Below are 8493 nucleotides of genomic sequence, written 5' to 3'. Positions count from 1 at the left end.
ACCTCAGACACATCCATGTGCTCTGAAATCAAAGTAGTCGTTACCATCAATGATTGCTTGCAACACTCAATCCACCGACAACAGAACTCGCATTGACCAATCAAGAGTGGATACAACGTTGTCACAACAGGGTGACAAATTTATACCAGTCACATCCAAGGAGAACCATGACACAATAACAAAGCCTCAGGAGAAACATGGAAACCCCAAGAGCATAAGCAATCCTAGCGTTGACCAATCTTGCTCATCTAGGCCTAAGCCCCCAGCTATGCTAAAGCCTAGGCAAACTCCTAGAACCTTGCATGAGATAGCAACCGAGCAAGCCCTCATTGAACATAGAAGTGTCGCAGAATGCTTAACTGAGTTGGATGCTAAGCTCAAAGTGTTTGCACGTGTCTATGTCCTGGCAGACATGGGTGCATTCCCTAAGGAGCAGCTTGAAGAATACTTGCCATTTCTCCTATCTTGGGAAGAGCAAGAACATCTTGACGAGCACTATGACAGGCTCCTACATGAACGCATGCAACTCACCTCTGACGAGGAAGCTGGCAAACTACGCTTAACTATAACATTCAATGATGTGCTCTGCCCACCAAATCTCTTAGAGATAGAGCAACTAAAGCGACAATTAGAGGGTTGAAGTTAATTTGAAAAAAGCTAATTTGAAAACCGTGTTGCAATGGCCAAACTGGGAGCCCAAATTATGACAGTCTCAGAGGAGCGATTGGCCAAATGGCGGTCTCAAAGAGACCCAACCTATGTGGCACCAACTTTCCTTCGAGTGCCGACTGCCATTTGGGGTACGGACCTAGCTAGAACTAGCCAAGAGAACTCTTTGGTTGATAAGGTTCTCACTGAGGAGGAGCTACATGTTGCAAGTAGACTCGGACAAGGTATCATGATACTTGACGTTGCAAAATACTTGATGTTATTAAGAAGGCTACCACGAGTACTGGATGCATGTGCCATACTCCAGTACAATCCCGAGTTCTACAATTGGTTTTTATCCTTGTGAAGTGACATGGATTCGTGAATATGTACATAAATAAACAATGACTTTTGTGACCCTGTATAGATAAGATCAACACACACAAGCAATGATCATCAAAGCGCAGGGAGAAGAGTTGGGTTTGACAGGCTGAGCTCCTCAAGTCCTCCTCTCACCACACATTGAGAAGTCGTGCAACCATTCCCACCTCCAAGTGGAGGGCATGCAACCCTCATTATCGCCATACGAAGCTCTGACCAACATCTCTGTGATGGTGTAGATGGGGCACTGTTCCTTTCTATACACCTTTCCCCTTTTTTAGTCTATCCTTCTAGGGATGAGCCCTACTCCACTCCATGACAACCACTCCACGCAACTTAGCATAAGCCAAGATCTGCTAATGGCTAGAGGCAAAATGAACATCATCATGGGGGCCATCCCTCTACAACAAACACTACATACCTTACCTCTCCCCTCCTCATCATATGTGCTTGATAACCCACCGTATAATCCCTTCCATGTGAATAGTTTTATCCTGCCTCAAGGTCTAATCCTTGGTTCGCATTTTGCAAGTCCCCCTACGGTAGCCGACATGAAGCACCCATTGTAGCTGGCTTGCAAGGATGCTATCTGCCGTCGAAGGGAGCATGTAGAACAAGCTCCTCCGTCGGAATGCTACATACCTACCCTTAAAAGGTATGCAAAGAAACAAGGCCCCAAGCAACACCGGCCCAAACGTAGGCCAAAAGATCCCCAGGCCAGGGGAATAGAAGCTCAAGGGAGCACACGGGGCGTGGCAACACCGGTTGTGTGGTCCCCCACCAGATGCTCGGGTACCAGGTGCTTGAAAGAGGAGAGGGCAGCTCGAGACAAGCAAGAATTTGATACATTGTTCAATAGCATTCTGGAAACAGTTGCGGCTAGGGACTACACCATTCAGGTCGTGGCCAACATTTTCCCTGCCCAGCCTCACAGGAGCCCCTCACCAGCACAGCCTCAGTCACCTGACCACCCAAACTCGCCCCACCTCATACAAATAGAGTAGCCCCATGTTGTATAAAAGGCTTATCAAATGCTACCTGGCCATGAATTTTTGTCTTTAAATGGTTAAGTGCTGACATGTTTCCCAATTGTACAAACTTTTCATATTTGTGTTTAATATATTTCACGTCTTTAGCAAAAGAAAAAGCTAATCAAGCGCAGGTGATAAGAATCTAAGGCAACACCATGGAATTCAGATAAGTGATGTCTCATTCCATTGCACTGGTTTATTATAGTTGTGGCATATGCCGTGCATGTACTCTCATGAAGTGACAAGTGGATGCAGGATGACGCAGATCTTTGTGCGAAAGTGTTCAATGCCCAAGTCACCGCAAGACCACCGACCCCACAAAGAGCCGTGACAACCACGCTATGCTGAAAGCAAAAATCACATGTGCGAGTGCCCATGCTACATGGCCCAAATCATGATCTTAACCACTTCCTCTTTCTGGGTTACACTCTACGCCGGGCACTCATGTCAGCTGTTACCTCAATTGTACCAACATCACACGTTCCAAAGAGGGTTGCAATATCTCAAGTGTATCTCCCCATCTCAACAACTACTTCTCTAACAACGAGACTAGGGCACAATCATCACTGTAATATCCATTTCTTGAGCCTTTGAAACTTGACATTTTCCAACCCATTGAAAGGCTGATAGCCTCAACATATTGCAATGGTTGTACTCAGGCAAGTCCAAAAAAAAAAAGAGAAAGAAAAAAAGGAAGGAAGAAAAAAGAACAAGAAAAGGAAACGAAAAAGAAAATGGAAAAGGAAAAACGAAAAGAAAAGAAAAGAAAAGAAAAACGAAAGGATACGAAGCACCCACGATCACAGCACAACACCTAGGGGTCCTCAAATTAGGTACGTCCAGTGACCTTGGTCGGCTAGCTCCATCCCTAGTCCCCTAGCCCTTTAGCATCACCCACAATTGTTCAGGGCACATCAAGGGTAGGGCATACCTAGGGAGCTTGTCTCGCCTATTGTTAGACCTGTCACCCTGACCCATTCGCACGATTCCCTTTTGCACTTTGCCTTAATACCATTGCAATCAATTGTGGTAAGCACCGCATGAATGGCCATGAAAAGTACACCGTTCTCATCAAGCAAGTCCCATCGCTCCCAGCTACCAAAAGTGCGGTGTCCCTGCGTTCAATTATGCTATGTGCAGTCACAATGCAAAGGATGTCTCATACACCTTCACGTGTACTTCTTCTCAACATGGACAACTTTGCTTCATCCACACATTGTTACGAGAAACTAGCCCACAGTCTTCTAACTACGTAATATCTAAGTATGCACGAGCACTCACATAATATCTGCACCGAAGTATATACACAGTTTGGGTCCTCAAGTGCAAGACGATACTCTCAGCTTACTTAGAGTTCGACCTGTCTCCCAAACTAATTGAACTATGTCTTGTGCACAATAGAGAAGACTAGCACTGCCCCTAGGGAGAGACCACCTATGAGAGGTTTTTAATTGTAGGTATTGAAGACTCCAACAAAAGTGTTGTTTGCTCTTCATCGACACCCAACTCTGAATTCTTATCCTTTATCGTCGTGCAAGCCCGCCAAGAATCGTCATGTGCAGAATCCCCAACAAACCAACATTTGTGTTGGCCATCAGTGCAATCTCCAACAAAGAACAGCCCTACCACCAACTCCTACAACCCTACCACCAGCCACCTAGGCCACCAACGTGCCCCCAACGACCTTCCTCTATACTACCACCAACACTCCTCCACGGCAACCACAGATGTCCCTTCCACCCACGTCAGCAGTGCATGACAAAGCCTGCTACCTACGACGGTGAGTGCCATGGGACTAGCACTCGTCTAAGCGGGGGGTAATGTTAACTGGTAGACGAACAAGGTGGAAATTTTGGAAAAGCTAAAACAGAAGACAAAGGCCAAGGCAAAGTGAAACGGAAGACAAAGGCACACAAGGAAAAGCGCAAGTCAATACTTTTGTAAAAGAGCACAAGCGCATCATGATTTAATTTAAGGAGCGTTGGGCTCTCACCCGTGCAATTTGTAAATGTAGACGGGCGGTGGAAAGGAAGCTAGGAAGATAGAAGGACAATGGGAAAAAGGGCCTAGGCCACGACCGGCCATGTGAAAAAGGGGATAAGGGGATGACCGCCCAAAAGGGATTTAGGGTTTTGTATATAAAGTTGAAAAGTGAATGAGAAGCTCATTCTTGTGTGTGGCCAAAAGTGGGTCTCTTCTTCTTCTTCTTCTTCTTCTTCTTCTTCTTCTTCTTCTTCTTCTTCTTCTTCTTCTTCTTCTTCTTGCTTGCTTGAGCTTGTACTTGAGAGAGGGAATGTGAGAGTGTGAGGGAGTGAGTGTGTGAGGGTGAGGGACCGGGGAGGAGAACCTCTCCATCTTCCCCTCTCTTCTTCCCTTCTCTTCTCTTCTCTTGTCTTGCTCGCGGCTATAGAGCTTGGAGCATGGAGCTTGAGGATGGAGCTTGATTGAAGCTTGCACTTGGATCGTGGAGCTACCAGAGTGCGTGAGAGAGGAGGTAACTCGATCGGCATGGAGGTAAGCTCACTACACTTGTAGATATGGATGGCGCGTCGGCTATGTGAGAGATAGCCATTAGTGCTTGGCTTGGAACACTTGAAACAATAAATGGTCCGTGGGTCTTGGCGGTTGAGCGAAAGCTCCCATAGCCATTTTGGTCCAGCTAAGGAGCTTGTGTCTGACTGCGGACACATTTTTTGAATAAAATAATTGAGGCTTTGACACAAGTTCTAAAGATTAAACATAATAAGACCATGCCTTATAACCCCAAGCTAATAGTGGGCAAGTAGAGAGTACTGCATGATTGGGATAAGAAGTTGTATGTGGCTATTCGGGCTTATAATATGACGTTCAAAAGAGCTACAGGCCACACCCCTTTCAAATTAGTATATAGGGAAGAGTGTGTTTCACCTTTGGAGATTGAGTTGCCTACAGTTAGGTTTTCTCTAAAACATTCTTTGGGTAAATAGGAAGCATTACTAGAGAGGCTCAATTCCCTTGCACATCTGGATGAGATTAGATTCCAAGCCTTGTTACATTAGGAGGTAGGAAAGAAGGGGATGAAAATGCTTCATCATCTTTGAGCTAAGAAGTATAAATTTGCTAAGGGTCAATTGGTTCTATATTATGATGCCTGTCGTGAGCTCTTCCTAGGAAAGTTGAAACCCAAATGGGATAGTTCTTATAAGATTGTCCATATAGGAAAGAATGGCTCTACAACCCTTTTAGTGAATTTGCAAGGGGTAGAGTTCAAAACTAAAGTAAACTTCAATAACCTGAAGCCCTATTATATGCAGTCCTTCAAGATCCAACATAAGATTGTAGAGGGTACCAAGACTATTGGATGGGAAAATTCATCCATATTTAGAGCAACATTACCACCAAGGCAAAGTGATCTAGTGAAGTAAGGGTTATCATATTACTAAGTGGCAAGCCAGCGCTTTCACGTGGGATATTCAAGTCTATTGTCATCATTGCCATCACATTCTTACTAGCATCCCTATCGAGTTTAGTAAGGAAGGAAGGAGGAATTTTCTTATTTTAGGGGTTAAAACCCCTTTTTAGGTGTATAAAAAGGGGTTTTAACCCCTAAAATAAGAAAACTCAAAGAAAGAAAAATTTCAAAGAGCTTATGTTCATTGCCTTGTGAAGGCCTGGTAGGTTCTTGGGGATGAGTTAAACTCGAGATCAATACCTTGTCTTCCTAGGGGTGGCATTTAGCTGTAAAAATATATAAGAATGGTTGGAGTGAAAATAAAAGTAAGCAAAAAATAAAAGGATTTAGTGTTGCCTTGTGAGAGCTTGGTAGGTTCTTGGGTACCGAGAGGACAGAATGCGAGACCGATGCCCTGTTCTCCTTGGATCACAATATGATCAGCTCCCTCCTTTTTAAATGCCTGAGTATAAAGTATTGAAGAATAAATAAAATGATAAAATACAAAATATATATGATTTTCAGTAGACCAAGCTATAGGAGTCCTCGGCTAGTAGGAGTTCCTAGTTTAGTTATCCTAGGTCAGGTAGGTAAGTCAGCCCCACCACTTAAGATGACTCTTTTGATAGTTCTTTTTTAGCTAATTTGTATTGGAGAAGTTTATTAGCAACTAGCTCCGGATCTTTATCAAATTATTCTTGGCCTATTCCTTGTGGGTTTCATGCCTTGATTTTCTAAGGGGGTAGGGTCAGAGCTATGTTTGTACTCTATTGTGTATTTTTATTTAAAGCAACATAATGCTCTTCATGGTTATGCTTGTGTAGGTCAATTCATGGGTTTGACAAGCTAAGTTGCCCTATCCCATGGTCGCCAATGAGAGCTAAATTTAAAATGCAAAAGTAGCCGGAGAGTCGTAAAAGTGGTCTTTTTGGCAGAAAATGTGTTGATAATGGATCATGGATCAAGGAGCTAGAGTTCTCCTACGTGCATTTTGATGTCAAGAATCCAACACAAGTGTCTGTTCATCAATCAAAGTCCATTTGACCCCTCATTTAATGGCTACAAGGTTTGGCATTATGAAGTAGGGAGTACTAGATCCAGAAGCAAGAAAGCAAGTAACAGAGGCTAGGGCAATATATTTCAATGCTAGAAATACATTTGATTGGATCGTGAATCCGAGGTGGTTTGCCCCTCTTTTTGGCCTTAAACCACTTGTGGTATAGTGTGAACATGTTGGAGTGAACCAGTTTTTCTACAATTTATGAGTTAAGCATGATTAAAAGAAACTTATAAGCATGAAACATCACGAATGGAGGGGGAGGGGATTTTTTCATTGACCTCAATTTCTATTAAAAAAAGTACACTTTACACTTCTCCGCATTAGGCATTCTCCTCCTAGCATGGATTCCCTGATTCCTTTGCTCCGGCATCGTGAAAAACAAGTGATTTGATGCACTCTTTGAAAAGTTCAAACTTCAATATTTCTCTCTCCTCTTCCTCTCTTGCCATAAACACTATTCATATGGGTTGAGAGGATGAGGGGGAATAAGTTCTGATTCATGATGAGATGTAAGAAATGGAACAAGGAAATGCAAAGGAGGTGTTAGCGGGGTTGTAGAAGAATGTCAATGGCTTCTCATTTCTGAAATACGATACATGTGTATATGGATTATAATATAAGAAGTTTTTAATTGAATTTTATATCGTATCGTGTATTCTTATTATAAAACATGGTTTAAAATATTTTAATATTCTTGAATATATTTGAAATTATAGAATAATCAGTAATTTTTAACAATTTATGTAATGGAAATCAAAACTGTACAACCCGCACAATGCAAGATTTAGTAGAAAAATGATAATTTTATAGATTTTTTTGGTTCAAATGGTGTTACTATCAAGTTACGTTGAATATACTATCGAATCACAATCTCGATAAGATTCATGAATCTAAAAAAATAAATGATAGAAATCATTAAAACTGGGTTTTTTTAATGAAGAAAGATAGTTTTTATTTGTTAAAAATTACTATAAATTAGGTATATGTGTGTGGATGTATGGTGAAGGTAGGGAATGGAGATTTTCCTCAACCTACCTTCATCTTTATGTCTAAGTGTGTGTTTACTACTTTTCTACATGAAAAATGATACCAAACATCCTTTTAACCTGGTGCACGATTACAAAATCTAAACGGTAGGGGAAAAGGAGTTGTGGAAAGTTAAGTATCAATTAAATTCTGATTTACATACATAGCATGACATATAGGACTCGCTTCATTTAAGTTTAAAGAAACAATAGCATGAATTAGTCCAGCCATGTTTCTAATAAGCAATGTAGCACTTCGTTAAAAAGAAAACCATGGAAAGATTGTATTCACATGACACGTTGGCTGATTTGTGGTTAATTTATTTGAGCACTATATGGCATTACACCTTGCATTTGTGTTCTTGTGCATGATATCGTGAAAGATGAAGTCTCTTGGATGCATTGTAATTGGTTGCTAAAACTGTTGACCAATGATAAAGTGTGAGAATCCCAAAGTTCTAGGATAGTACGATTTTCATTAGGGACTGATTAAGTGAGGAAACAAAAATATCTCCTAGAACATGCAGCTTGGAAAAGCAATGGACAATGTTACGATTGTACTTTATGTTTGAGAAGGTATATCCTGGGGCCAATCCTTGGGGTGTAGAAATTTGCAGGGGCCACAACGATCAGCTAGGGGGTGCTTTGTATGTGTGTGCAATGAGGTATTAGTCACTTTCTTGTATGTGTGGTATATTATCTCTGTTGGAGTTGAGAAGGGGCAAAATCAATGGACTAGAAATTGATACAAATGCATGATTTAGCTGGACTAGTATATAGCCTCCAAATGCTCTTGGCCACATGAGGCCATGAGGGTGGTTTGGTGAGCATAAGAGGCCACTGCCTAGGGCCCTAGAGCTAGTGTCGAGCCCATTTTTTATCCTAACATACTGCTATACACAAGATTTATGGCTTGGA

The sequence above is a fragment of the Lygodium microphyllum genome, chromosome 20 (assembly GCF_053477565.2).
Source record: "Lygodium microphyllum isolate KBCC chromosome 20, Lygodium_microphyllum_v1.1.10, whole genome shotgun sequence".
Lineage (NCBI taxonomy): Eukaryota > Viridiplantae > Streptophyta > Polypodiopsida > Schizaeales > Lygodiaceae > Lygodium > Lygodium microphyllum.
The sequence above is the reverse complement of the archived record's forward strand: the minus strand, read 5'-3'. Positions refer to the sequence as shown.